The sequence below is a fragment of the Stenella coeruleoalba genome (genome assembly GCF_951394435.1).
Source record: "Stenella coeruleoalba genome assembly, chromosome: 6".
NCBI lineage: Eukaryota > Metazoa > Chordata > Mammalia > Artiodactyla > Delphinidae > Stenella > Stenella coeruleoalba.
In genome coordinates, this window is record NC_137151.1 from 101,448,951 (window position 1) to 101,464,519 (window position 15,569).

General features: G+C 35.2%; 1 protein-coding gene across 1 annotated transcript in view; it reads right to left on the reverse strand.

The window, feature by feature from the left end:
* Positions 1-15,569, reverse strand: part of KANSL1L (KAT8 regulatory NSL complex subunit 1 like) — a 145,816-nt gene that overhangs the window by 25,708 nt on the left and 104,539 nt on the right.

The window sequence follows — 15,569 nt, forward strand, 5'->3', positions numbered from 1 at the left end:
GCAATATGGGGCTTCCCTGGTGGCGCAGTGGTTGAGAGTCCACCTGCCGATGCAGGGGACACGGGTTTGTGCCCCGGTCCGGGAAGATGCCACATGCCGCGGAGCGGCTAGGCCCGTGAGCCATGGCCGCTGAGCCTGCGCGTCCGGAGCCTGTGCTCCGCAACAGGAGAGGCCACAACAGTGAGAGGCCCGCATACCGCAAAAAAAAATAAAAATAAAATAAAATAAAAAATAATAAAATAAAATATGCAATATGTTACATGAGTTTGAGTTTAAGATAAAGATTTCAATCAGAAATCTCATGAAAACCATGTTGCTAAATCAAAACATTATGTTGCTACATTTAAAAAATACATATTCTGTTTAAATGTTGGATTTTAAAATTATTTTTTTCTGGCTATAAGATTAGTATACAACCAATGTAAAAAATCTATAAAATAGAGAAAATATTTTAAAAGTTAATGGAGTTCACCTGTGTTCCTTCTGTCATTCTTACCTCCACCTACTACAATAACATTAGGACTCATTTTTTTAATGGAAATTATATTTAAAATACTTATAATAACTGAGAATTTTGGATGCTATTTTTTAAACTTACATTAAGTTTATCACTTTCTTGAGTTTGAGTTTCCTGGCTAACTGGCATTTTCTGTGTTTCCACAGCACCTTGGTCATGGCCACATCTGCCATAGCATTTAACTAGATTTCCTCTGGACCGTGAGTTCCTTGAAGGTTGGACTATAATTTGTTCAATCCTGTATTCCCAGAACCTGACACAGTCCTTAACATATGGTTGAAACTTGAATGCTGACCAAATGAATTTTATCTCATTTGCTTTTAACAAATTTAGGTGAATAGAACTTTTCAAATACATGTGTGCCTGAGACTATTTCATTGGGGAAAAAATAGTCCCTGTTAATATATGCTAAAATTTATCATGTAATGACTTCTTTTTATATTCCACTGGCCAAGACTTATGTCAGCTAGTCATACCCAGCTGCAAGGAAGGCTAGGAAATGCAGTCATTATGCCGGGTAGTCAAGTAAATTGATGATTTTTATAAGAAGATATAACATGTGGTATGTGATTATAAAGATGTGAGTTATTTCCAAGATTTATTCTAATAATGTTATATGTATATATCTATGGGAACAGTTGCTGTTTCTTACCTTTACAAGATGCACTGGTACTTTTGACTCACTCTAGAATTATTTGTTCTTTTGTGATGTAGTTCAAAAAGATATAAGGAACAATTATATAAAATTACAAAGAAAATGTGCTAACCTCTCTTTTTTCATGTATGGCTAGAACATTATGAATAAAAGTTGATAAAATCTGAATATTTACCATATAATTAGTTTTCTCTTGCAATTTTTCCAAATCCAGGAAACCCATTAGCCAATTTGAAACTATCCTAAATAAATATGGAGACAAGTGAGGGGCATCTAGGAAAAGGCCTTTTTTCCCCTTCAGAGAAAGTGAAGCCCAGGAGGCTGAAAAGGAATGGATGGAGAAATAAGAGAAAAATCTGGAGATTCTTGCCAATAAAAATTCAAATGTCTAGAGGGTGTGATCAACAATACCATATGCTGCATAAGATTCAAGCAAAGTAAAGCCTGAAAAGTATCCATTACATGTAACTTTAATAATGAAACATTTCATATATACAAGAGTATATAATTTATAAGGAAGGTATAAAATAATGTTTAAAAAGCACCTATACTCACCATCCTACTTTAAGAAACAGAACAATACCAATACTTTGATGACTTCTCTTGCTATCCCGGCCCCATGAGCCTGTGGCAGAGATTGCTACTTTCTTTCCAATATCTGTGTTCTCCTCCCTGTTCTAAAACTCCTGATTTTCAGCTGGGCACATTTCTCAAGCTTCCTTGCATCTAAAAATTACTAAATTCTAGCCAGAACACCATGAGAAGTCATGTGTGCAACATTTAGAAACTGACCTTAAGAAGGTCACTTAGCCCTCCATACTTCCACCTGTGATGGTGAGCCACCATAATCTTGTGAGTGAGGGTAATGCTCAAAAGATTAAACAAAAAGGCAGCAGGAGCCTGGTTCCTAGATAACCATGTAGAGCATGGTTGTCATGCCTAGAATATTTTCAATCTGTTTCAAAACAAAGAAATAAACTTACATCTTGCTTACATCACTATTTGGGATTTCTGTCAAATGCAGCTAAACCTATACCTTAACTAATACAATGTGCCTCCTCAGTCATATTTTTCTCTCACATTTCCAGGAGTAACTGCTATCCTGAATTTTAATTTTATCATTTCCTTGTTTTTTTCTTTATAGTTTTTCTACAAAAGTATATGTAATCCTATATAATTTACTATTTAAATTCCTATGCTTTAAAAATGTAAATACACAGAATAATGCTAGATGTATTTTCCTGCTTTATTACTCAACATTATGTACATGCAATTAATCATTCTACTGTATATTAAATACCTAGATTGTTTCTAGTGTTTTACCATTATGAACAATGATAGTATGGATATTATTACATTTGTCTCCTGGCACATGGGTGTAAGATTCTCTAGAGTACACTGCTAGAAATGGAATTGCTGGGTTATACAAACGCCTGAACACACATACTCAACTTCACTAGATAAAATATTGTATTACCAAGTAGTTACAACTAATTTACACTCCAACAGAGCAGATTTTAGTTCTCACTGCTTCAGATTCATACCAACAAGGGTACTGTCGGAATTCTTATTTTTGCCAATTTGAGACCATACAAATATCTCATGGTTGAAATTTGTATTGCTCTGTTTACTGTTTAAGTTGACCTCATTTTCATACCTATAATTGGCCAATTTTCCTTCTTTTGGGGAATACATGTTTTGATGATTTTTCTATTCAGATGTCTTTTTCTTATTGATTTTTTAAGTTCTCTTTATACACTCTTGAAAGTTACAAATCCTTTGTAGGTTCTATGTATTGCTCCCTGTCTGAGCTTCTCTTTGCACTTTTTTTGTGTCTTTTGATCAACAGACATTCTTAACTTAAATGTTTCCTTTATATATAGTTTGCACTTCTTTGTATCTTGATGAGGAAATCTTTTGAATCTTGATGAGGAAACCCTACCTTTAAGTCATAAAGATATTCTTCCACTTTTTTTTTTAATAAGAGTTTTATTGTTTTGCCTTTTGCAGTTAGGTCTTTGTTTAAAATTGATTTCTTTGTGCAAGATGTGAGATAGGGATCCAAACTCATTTTTTTTTTCATCTAAATGGATCACCAATTGACTTAACGTCTTTTACTAAACAGTTAGTTCATCCTCTCCCAACCAATCTACAAAGCTGCCTGTTATATACCACATTCCATACATGTCTGGGACTGTTTCAGGGATTTCTAACACTCTACCATTTGTGCCTGTGCTAATAACCAATGCCTTAATTATTGCATCTTTTAAATAAATCTTGACACTTTTTTTTTTTTTTTTTTTTTTTTTTTTGCGGTACGCGGGCCTCTCACTGTTGCGGCCTCTCCCGCTGCGGAGCACAGGCTCCGGACGCGCAGGCCCAGCGGCCATGGCTCACGGGCCTAGCCGCTCCGCGGCATGTGGGATCTTCCCGGACCGGGCACAAATCCGTGTCACCTGCATCAGCAGGCGGACTCCCAACCACTGCGCCACCAGGGAAGCCCAAATCTTGACATTTGATAGTGTAAGTTTCTCCACCTTGTTCCTCAGGGGTGTCTTGGCTGTTATTCTTGTTTTTCACTCCTCTGTATATATTTTTTTATTGAGGTATAGTTGATTTATAATATTATATAAGTTTCAGAAATACAACCTAGTGGTTCACAGTTTTTAAAGGCTGTACTCCATCTTCTGAATAATTTTTTAAAATAGCTTAATTTCCATTAAAAACCTGTAGAATTTTGTTTAAAAATACACTGAATTTGTAAATCAATTGGAAGATTTTTGAGATTTTAAAAATTTTGGTATTATGATTAAAGGTCATCCATCCATGAATATGGTGTATCTCTTCATTTATTTAGGTCTTTAATTTCTTTCAATAAAACTTTGTAAATTTCTTCTCTAAAAGTCTTTACATATTTTGTTAGATGTATTCCTAGGTACCATCATATTTATTGTTTCATGTAAAAGGAATTGAAAAATACAATTGACATATACTGAACATGTCCCACAACTCTGCTAAACTTTCTTATTCAAATAATATTACTTGTTGTTTCTTTTAGCTTTCTATTAACCAAACATATTATCTAAAAGTCATGACAGTTTAGTTTCTTTCATTCAGTCCTAAAACCTTTATTTATTATTATTTATAAGGTTCCAACCATGCTAGATAGTCTCACCAGTTCAATAATGAACAGAAATGACCAAAGGACATATTGTTTTGTCCCTCATTATAAAGGAAATGCTTTTAATTTTTTATAATTAAGAATAATAAGGGTTAAGAATGATTGTAGTTTTTTCGGTATATTCTTTATCAGAATGTATGCCTACTTTGCCAAAAGTATTCTTTTAAGTATATTAATGTTGAACTTAATCATACACTTTTTGTGAACCTATTGAAATGATTACTTGGCTTTTCTTCTTTAATCTAATTATGTGGTTATTACATTAACAAATTTTTAAATGTCAAAGCAACCTTCGATTCTTCTTGAGGAAAATGCTAGGGGTTTATCAATTTCTTTGCAAAGAACCAGCAACTAGATTTATTTTCTATATTGTATCTATATATGGAAATTCATTGCATATGTATGTTTCTATGTTTCACTGATTCCTATTGTTTATTAGGATAGATAAAATATTTTGTCATATTTTTCCCCTCAGTTAACTTAAACTTATACATTCTTTTCTTTTCTTTTAGTGGTTTTCCTAGAGATTACAATGAATCCTTAAGTTATGGCTTTTAGAGTATAAAACAAATTATTCTTTTTACCACTTCCCTGAAAACAATGGGACATTAGAAGACTTTAACTCCATTTACTCTCCTCTTTCTTTGTTATTGTTGTAAGGCATTTTAATCCCATATATAAAGCTCTACATTATATTACTGTTATTATTTTCATCGTCAACATTTAAATTACCCATATATTTATCTTTTCCATTGTTCTTAGCTTCTTTCTACAATTCTGTTTCCATCTGGGATCATGTTCCTTCTCCCTTTGCTATTATTATGTGTAGATTTGCTGTCAACAAATTCTTTCCATTTTTATTTATCTGAAACCTTTGTATATCATCATTTTTGAAGGATATTTTTGTGGATATAGAATTCTAGCATTTTTTTTCTTTCAGCATTTTAAGAATATTTGCATTTTTATCTGGCTTCCATTGTTTCTATTGAGTAGTTAAGTCTTATGGTTGCCCTCATTTGAAGGTAATGTGTCTTTTTTTACCCTGACTGCTTTTAATATTTTCTGTCTTCACTTTTTAGCAGGCTTGCTATAATACGTCTTGATGTAATTTCTATGTATTTGTTATTTTTGAGGTTCACAGAATTTCTTGAATCTATGGGTTGATGTCCTGTTTTAGTTTAGGAAATACTCTCTATTATTATCTGTTCAAATGTTATTTCTGTCCTATTCTCTCTCCTTTCTTCTAGAGTCTAATAACATATATGGTTAATTTTTTTCACTGATTTACAGTTCTCTAATTCTGTTTCTGTATTTTTAAAATTCTGTTTTATCTCTGTGCTTCTATTTGAGTATTTTATATTAATAAGTCTTTTAGTTCATTAATCATATCTTATGCTCCATCTAATTTGTAGTTAAACTCATCATCTGGTAAAGTATTAATTTCACATGTTATATTTTGAGTTTGAGAATGTTCATATGACTCTATTTTTAAAAAATAGATTCCAAATATCTGGTAAAATAATCTGTCTTTTTCCACTTGTTCTCTATTTTTTCAACATATTAATCACAGCCATTTTAAAGATCTTGGCTATTAAATCCAATTATCAGAATCACTTGATGGTTTGTCACTATTGTCTGTTTTTCTCTCTTGAAGGCTGGTCATATGGTCCTGTCTTTTGGGATGCCTAGTAATTTTTGATTGAATGCCAGATCGTATTTTTTAAAAAATCATAAAGACTCCAAATGATGTAATCTTTCTCCATAGAGGGTTCTCTTTCCCTACTGCTAAGCAGATAAACAGCAGGTTTCTCTCCTTTCATCTATTCAGGGAGTGCACTCAGTTAAGCTTGGGTTACCGCCCTACTATGGTTTTCTATATCTGATTTGTTCCTGGCCCTTCAAGGTTTTCAGCTAAGTGTTTGGTGTATTTTACAGAATTTCCCCTGATCATTCAGACCTTAAGAAAAAAAAATCTTAAGAGTATACTGAGGAGTGCCACACTGCTTTAAAGGGGTTTTTGTCATTGATGTTTTTTTTAAGCCTCCTGTTCTCTGCAGCCCAGGTATTTAGCAAATGTTATGAGGAAAACATTGGTCAAAAATGTTCTGAAGTGAAAAATGGCCATGTGCTTCAGGTCTCCCAAAACACACCCAACAGCATCCCCCATACCTATCATCTATTAGCATCTGAACCAAATTTGAAAATTTCTGCCAAAGCTCCAGGGCAAAAGTGGTTGCAGGAGCCAGCTATCCTAGGTGTTTCCCTCTCTGAAGACATATGCTACATCTTCTCCTCTAACCTTTATATTTGTTCATTTCTCTTCATATCTTACAATTCTTTTTTCTCTCTGTATTTCATTTTATATAATTTCATTGAGATCTATTTTCTAACCGCCAATTCTCTCTTTAGTTTTATCTACCTATTTCTTAATCATATTACTAATTTTCTGATTTATTTTCCTTAAACATATAAACTTACTTAATTTTGCATTCTGTATATGATAACTGCAGTAGCTGAAGTTATTTTTGTAAGGATGTGTGTGTGTGGGGGGGTGGGAGTTTGTTTTTGCTGACTTTCTTGATGTTGCTTTGTTGCTGTGTCTGATTTTATTTTTTTTTTTAAATTAGGAATTCACATTTATTGGAATTTTATTCAGGGGAATCCTGGAATTTTATTCAGGGTGGGAGTTTGTTTTTGCTTACTTTCTTGATGTTGCTTTGTTGCTGTGTCTGATTTTATATTTTTTTAAAATTAGGAATTCACATTTATTGGAATTTTATTCAGGGGAATCCTAGGGGAAACTATTGAGAGTTCATTCCCCTAGAAAGGATATACATTTATTTCTTCCAGCCATCTGGAACAGCTAACCATTTTAAAATGCAATTCTTGTCTTTTTTTTAATTAATTAATTTGTTTGTTGTTTATTTCTGGCTGTGTTGGGTCTTCATTGCTGCGCATGGGCTTTCTCTAGGTGCTGCAAGCAGGGGCTACTCTTTGTTGCGGTACATGGGCTTCTCATTGTTGTGGCCTCTCCTGTTGTGGAGCACGGGCTCCAGGAGCATGAGCTTCAGTAGTTGTGGCACGTGGGCTCAGTAGTTGTGGCTCGCAGGCTCTGAAGGGCAGGCTCAGTAGCTGTGGCACATGGGTTCAGCCACTCTGCAGCATGTGGGAATCTTCCTGGGCCAGGGCTCGAACCCGTGGCCCCCGCATTGGTAGGCAGATTCTTAACCACTGCACCATCAGGGAAGCCCACAATTCTTGTCTTTTCAAGTAAACCTCTTAGGTAGAATGATTTCAGACTTTAAAGATGTAAAAGGCCTGACGTGTCATTACAAATTCTATGCAGAAAATCTATTTTCCATTTTTCAGCCAGAGCCCAAGGCAAAGAAAGGCAAGTTCTTTACATTGCTGTTCAGCAGGTCTGAGTTCCAGTTCATGCACTCACAAAGTGAGTAGCATTGAAGGCTCTTGGCTTTATGCAGGATCTTTTAATATGTCTCCTCACACCTCCTGGATTCTAGGCTTTGCCTCCAGTCTCTATCAAGACTATTAAACAAAAATTTCTACTTCTCTTTCTCCTTTCTTTCCTTCCTTTTTAATTCTGAGGATTTCCACTTTTTGAGCCAGGTTAGGCATTCACTGTAAAAAATATTCTTATGACATAATCACCTCTGCCTCCTTCACAGCCCTTAACAGAGTACCTTTACACACAGTAGACGTTCGGAAATTATTTGTTGAAAGAAGGAAGGAATAATGAGCAAACTTAATTCAAAAGACCAAATTAATTGTGAATTTAATTTCACTAAGCTTAGCAAAAAGTTTAAAGCAATTTCCTCAAATGTAATTTCTCAATGGGAAAAGATGGTTTTTAAAATAAACTTTTAGATTCTCTAAGAGCCCAGCAAAAGTGAGGTAACCCTTTTTCTATAGTTTTATAGCAGCAATGAATTTTTCCATTAAAATTGGTTAAAGGAGTAGTCATAATATACATTGTATCATTTACAACAAAGAAAATAAATTTGTGTAGCATTTTTTCAATTCATGATGTAGTCGATACCTTTCATTAACTTGTTCACTTTTTCATAAGCAATATATTTTTACTTTATACGAAAATGTCTTGCATACTTTAACAAATGATAATAAAGTTATCTAAAATTCAAAAAAAATTTGATACTTTACATTCTAATACTTTGTATCCAGAAGCTTTCCTAAGATAATTATCCCACCATATTACTGGAATCAAAAGTTCAGCATTGGATCTGGCTAAGTGACGTAATTAAAAAGTCACTTTGACCTTTAAAAAACTGTTTCAATAAAATGCTTTTGTTGGACATCATACTACAGCAGGGTGAAGAGTAAAATAACATTATGACATTGCAGTGCTTCTCAGGGAACCCAACATGTAACAGAGATAAATACAGACACTTTCAAATTTGTTGTGGAGAAGAGATTAAGCAATAGCTAAATGGGATATGTTATTAAGAAATCAGTTTTGAAAGTAGAAAAGGCAATTCCATTTCTGTCCATGAAGTAATAAACAAATGGGACCTAATTAAACTTAAAAGCTTTTGCACAGCAAAGGAAACCACTGACAAAATGAAAAGACAACCTACCAGTGAATAGGAGAAAATATTTGCAAATGATATGACTGATAAGGGGTTAATATCCAAAATTTATAAACCACTCATACAATGCAACAGCAAAAAAATAAACAACCCAATCAAAATATGGGCAGAAGACCTAAATAGACATTTTTCCAAAGAAGACACACAGATGGCCAATAGGCACATGAAAAAATGCTCAACATCACTAATCATCAGAGAAATGCAAATCAAAACTACAATGAGATATCCCCTCACACCTGTCAGAAAGGCTATTATCAAAGAGTCTACAAATAACAAATGTTGGTGAGGATGTGGAAGAAATGGAACACTTGCACACTGTTGGTGGGACTGTAAACTGGTACAGCCACTATGGAAAATGGTATGGTGTTTCTTCAAAAAACTAAAGATACAACTACCATATGATCCAGCAATTCCACTAGTGGTTACCAGTGGGGAGAGGGAAGGAAGTAGGGGGGAGATAGGGGTATGGGATTAAGAGACAAACTACTATGTATAGAATAAATAAGCAACAATGATATAATGTACAGTACAGGGAAATATAGCCATTATCTTGTAATAATTTTGAATGGAGTATAATCTATAAAAATATTGAATAACTATCTCATACATCAGAAACTAATATAATATTGAAAATCAACTATACTTTAATTAAAAAAAAGAAGTACACCTATGGAACTTTTATCAAACAACTGTTTTCAGAACTTGGACAACAGGTAGCACATGACTTATCCCTGAGAGAAGAAAAACAAATGAGATCCGATAAATCTACCAGCTTTTTGCACAAGGATGGGGGTCCAAGAAGAGTGTGTCAGTCTAGAAGATTTTAAGATACAGATGTTAAACTTTGGGGAGAAAAAGATGGCTACAACTTATAGAGGAGACTGCCATAAAAAAAGGAAGCTTCTCAGAGAAAGGGCTCCAGAAATTCCATAGGGCACATTTCATTCTTTTGTCAAATAACAATCTACACATGCATAGAATGAAACAACAAAGGCCAGTCTAAGGTAATTTAATTTCAAGGGAAAGAAAAAAGGCAGGAAAAAAAGAACAAATAATATATGAGAGAAATAAAAAAACAAATAACAAAATCAAAATGATAGATTTAAACCTAACTATAGGGGATTAGCTCAAAATGGCAGAGTAGAAGGATGTGTGTTTACCCCTTTTTACAAGAACACTGGAATCACAACTAACTGCTGAACAACCATTAAAAAAAACCTCTGGAACATACCAAAAAAGATACCCTACATCCAAAGACAAAGGAGAAGCCACAAAGAGAGAGTAGGAGGGATGCAATTGCAATAAAATCAAATCTCATACTCTCCAGGTGGGTGACCCACAAACTGGAAAACAATTATACCACAGAAGCTCCCCCACTGGAGTGAAAGTTCTGAACCCCACATCAGGCTTCTGAACCTGGGGGTCCAGCAATGGGACAAGGAGACCACAGAGAATCTGGCTATGAAGGCCAGTGGAATTTGATTGCAGGACTTCCACAGGTCTGGGAGAAACAGAAACTCCACTCTTGGAGGACACACACAAAATCTTGTGTGTACCAGGACCCAGGGGAAGAAACCAGTGACCCCATAAGAGACTGGGCCAGACCTACCTGCTAGTATGGGAGGGCCCCCTGCAGAGGTGGGGGGTGGCTGTGGCTCACTGTGGGGACAAAGACACTGGCAGCAGCAGTTCTGGGAAGTACTAATTAGTGTAAGCCCTTCCAGCGGCCACCATTAACCCCACCAAACAGCCTGTAGGTTCCAGTGCTGTAGGCTCAGGCCAAACAACCAACAGGGAGAGAACACAGCCCCATCCATCAGCAGACAAGACAAGTGGATTAAAGTTTTACTGAGCATGGCCCTGCCCACCAGAGGGACAAGACCTAGCTCTACCTACTACCAGTCCCTCGTATCAGGAAGCTTGCACAAGCCTCTTAGATAGTCTCATCCAAGAGAGGGAAGACAGCAGATGCAAGAAGAACTACAATCTTACAGCCTGCAGAATGAAAACCACTATCACAGAAAGTTAGACAAGATGAAATGGCAGAGGATTATGTCCCAGATGAAGGAACAACATAAAACCCCAGAAAAACAACTAAGTGAAGTGGAGATAGGAAACCTTCTGGAAAAAAATTCAGAATAATGATAGTGAAGATAATCCAGGATCTCAGAAAAAGAATGGAGGCAAGAATCAAGAAGATGCAAGAAATGTTTAACAAAGACCTAGAAGAACTAAAGAACAAACAAACAGAGATGAACAATACAATAACTTACATGAAAAATACACTAGAAGGTAACAATAGCAGAATAACTGAAGCAGAAGAATGGATAAGTGACCTGGATAACAGAGTGGTGGAAATCGCTGCTGCAGAACAGAATAAAGAAAAAAGAATGGAAATAAATGAAGACAGTCTAAGAGACCACTGGGACAACATTAAATGCACCAACATTCACATTATAGAGGCCCCAGAAGGAGAAGAGAGAGAGAAAGGACCTGAGAAAATATTTGAAGACATAATAGCTGAAAACTTGCCTAACATGGGAAAGGAAAGAGTCACCCAAGTCCAGGAAGCACAGACTGCCAGGTAGGTTGAGCCAAGGAGGAACATGCCATGACAGAGTAATCAAATTGACAAAAATTAAAGACAAAGAAAAAATATTAAAATATTTGCAAACAAATCAATGGACAAAGCATTAATCTCCAAAATATATAAACAGCATATGCAGCTCAATATTAAAAAACCAAACAACCCAATCCAAAAATGGGCAGAAGACCTAAATAGGCATTTCTCCAAAGAAAACATACAGATGGCCAAGAAGCACATGAAAAGCTGCTCAACATCACTAATTGTCAGAGAAATGCAAATCAAAACTACAATGAGGTATCACCTCACACCCATTACAATGGGCATCATCAGAAAATCTATAAACAACAAATGCTGGAGAGGATGTGGAAAAAAGGGAATCCTCTTGCACTGTTGGTGGGAATGTCAATTGATACACCCACTATGGAGAACAGTATGGAGGTTCCTTAAAAAACTAAAAATAGAATTACCATATGATCCAGCAATCCCACTACTGGGCATATACCCAGAGAAAACCATAATTCAAAAACACACTTGCACCCCAATGTTCATTGCAGCACTATTTACAATAGCCAGGTCATGGAAGCAACCTAAATACCCATTGACAGACGAATGGATAAAGAAGTTGTGGTACAGGTCCTGGTGGGGGCAGGGACTCTCATGGCAGCCTCTAGAGTCAATTATAGGAACTCTGAGTCTGATACTCCCAAATCATGATGGAATTGCAAGCATAGGTTGGCTGGTGATGCAATTCAGCAAAAGTCAACGAAAGCATTAGATATGTCATGTTTTTGGATTGGAATAATCAACATTGTGAAAATGACTCTACTACCCAAAGCAATCTACAGATTCAATGCAATCCCTATCAAACTACCACTGGCATTTTTCACAGAATTAGAACAAAAAATCTCACAATTTGTATGGAAACACAAAAGACCCCAAATAGCCAAAGCAATATTGAGAAAGAAAAATGAAGCTGGAGGAATCAGGCTCCCTGACTTCAGACTATACTACAAAGCCACAGTAATCAAGACAGTATGGTACTGGCACAAAAACAGAAATAGATATCAATGGAACAGGATAGAAAGCCCAGAGATAAACCCACGCACATATGGTCACCTGATCTTTGATAAAGGAGGCAAGAATATACAGTGGAGAAAAGACAGCCTCTTCAATAAGTGGTGCTGGGAAAACTGGACAGCTACATGTAAAAGAATGAAATTAGAACACTCCCTAACACCATACACAAAAATAAACTCAAAATGTATTAAAGACCTAAAGGTGAGACCAGACACTATGAAACTCTTAGAGGAAATATAGGCAGAACACTCCATGACATAAATCACAGAAAGATCCTTTTTGACCCACCTCCTAGAGTAATGGAAATAAAAACAAAAATAAACAAATGCAACCTAATTAAACTCAAAAGCTGTTGGGCTTCCCTGGTGGCGCAGTGGTTGAGAGTCTGCCTGCCGATGCAGGGAACACAGGTTTGTGCCCCAGTCCGGAAAGATCCCACGTGCCGCGGAGAGGCTAGGCCTGTGAGCCATGGCCGCTGAGCCTGCGCGTCTGGAGCCTGTGCTCCGCAATGGGAGAGGCCACAACAGTGAGAGGCCTGCGTATCACAAAAAAAAAAAAAAAAAAAGCTGTTGCACAGCAAAGGAAACCATAAACAAAATGAAAAGACAACCCACAGATTGGGAGAAAATATTTGCAAATGATGTGACCGACAAGGGATTAATCTCCAAAATTTACAAACAGCTCATGCAGCTTAATATCATCAAAACAAACAATCCAATCAAAAAATGGGCAGAAGACCTAAATATACATTTCTCCAAAGAAAACATACAAATGGCCAAGAGGCCCATGAAAAGATGTTCAACATTGTTGATTATTAGATAAATGCAAATCAAAACTGCAATGAAATATCATCTCACACCAGTCAAAATGGCTATCATCAAAAAAATCCACAAAATAAATGCTGAAGAGGGTGTAGAGAGAAGGAAACCCTCCTATGCTGTTGGTGGGAATGTAAATTGGTACAGCCACTATGGAGGACATAGGGAGGTTTCTTAAAAAACTAAAAACAGAGCTACCATATGATCCTGCAATCCCACTCCTGAGCATATATCTGGAGAAAAACATGGTCTGAAAGGATACATGCACCCCAATGTTCATTGCAGCACTATTTACAATAGCCAAGACACAGAAGCAATGTCAATGTCCATCAACAGAGGAATGGATAAAGAAGATGTAGTACATATATACAATGGAATATTACTCAGCCATTAAAAAGAATGAAATAACACCATTTGCAGCAACATGGATGGACCTAGAGATTGTCATACTGAGTGAAGTCAGACAGAGAAAGAGAAATATTGTATGATATCGCTTACATGCAGAATCTAAAAAGAAATGATACAAATGAACTTAGTTACAAAACAGAAACAGACTCACAGACCTAGAGAACGAACTAATGGTTACTGGGGGGGGGAGGATGGGGAGAAGGGATAGTTAGGGAGTTTGGGATTGACATGTACACACTGCTATATTTAAAATGGATAACCAACAAAGACCTACTGTATAGCACAGGGAACTCTACTCAATATTATGTAACAACCTAAATGGGAAAAGAATTTGAAAAAGAATAGATACATGTATATGTATAACTGAATCACTTTACTGTACACCTGAAATATCACCTAAACATTGTTAATCAACTATACTATAATATCAAATAAAAAGTTAAAAAAAAACAGAAAATAACAAGTGTTGGAGAGGATAAGGAGAAATTAGAACCATTGTACATTACTGGTAGGAATGTAAAATGGTGCAGCCACTGTATAAAACAGTATGATGGTTCCTCAAAAAATTAAACATAGAATTACTATGTGATCCAGCAATTCCACTTCTATGTTTATGCCCCCACAGAACTGAGAACAGAGACAAAAACAGATATTCATATACTAAATAAGCACACAATAGCCAAAAGGTCAAAAAACCCCATGTCCATCAACAATGGAATAAATAAACTGTGACATATAAAAACAATGTATTATTATTCAGCATTAAAAAGGAATGAAATTCTGATACATGCTACAAGACTATGAACCTTGAAGACATTATGGTAAGTGAAATAAACTAGACAAAAAGTGGAAAAAAATCCCTAATTATATCATAATTACATTAAATATAAATGGTCTAAATACTCCAATTAAAAATCAGAAACTTTCAGACTGAATAAAAAAGTAAGATCTAAATATATAATGTCTACAAGTAAAACACTAAATATAAAATCATAGATAAGATACAAATAAAAGTATGAAAGCAGATATACCACCTAAGCACTAATCACTAAATTGCTGGAGTAGATATATTAGCATGAGTGAAAGTAGATTTCAGGGATAGGAACCAACATATTATAATGATAAAAGGGTCAAGTCATAAAGATATAAAAAGAAAACTAAACATCTATGCAGGTACTAACCAAACTTCAAAATACATGAAGCAAATACTGAAATACATATAAAGAGAAATGGAAAAATCCACACCTACAGAGATTTTAACACAAGTAGGATGGAAATCAATAAGGATATAAAAGACGATCAGTATTATCAACCAAATGAAACTAAAAAACACTTATAGAAAACCTCATCAAAAAAATAGGAAAATATACACTCTTTTCAAGTATGCATCTAGACAGACTATATGATGGGCCATAAAACAAATCTCAATAAATTGAAAGGACTAAAATCATACAAAGTATGTTTAATAATCACAATGGAATTAAATTAGAAATTAGAGTGATATTTGGAATATCCCCATATATTTGGAAATTAAACATAATTCTAAATCACCCAGGGTCAAAGAAGAAATCATATGACAAATCAGAAAATATTCTGAACTGAAAACACAATATGTTAAAATTTGTGGGATGTTAAACAGTGCTCAAAAGGAAAATTATAGCTTCCATGGTTATATTAGAAGAGTGAAATCGATTTTTTAAA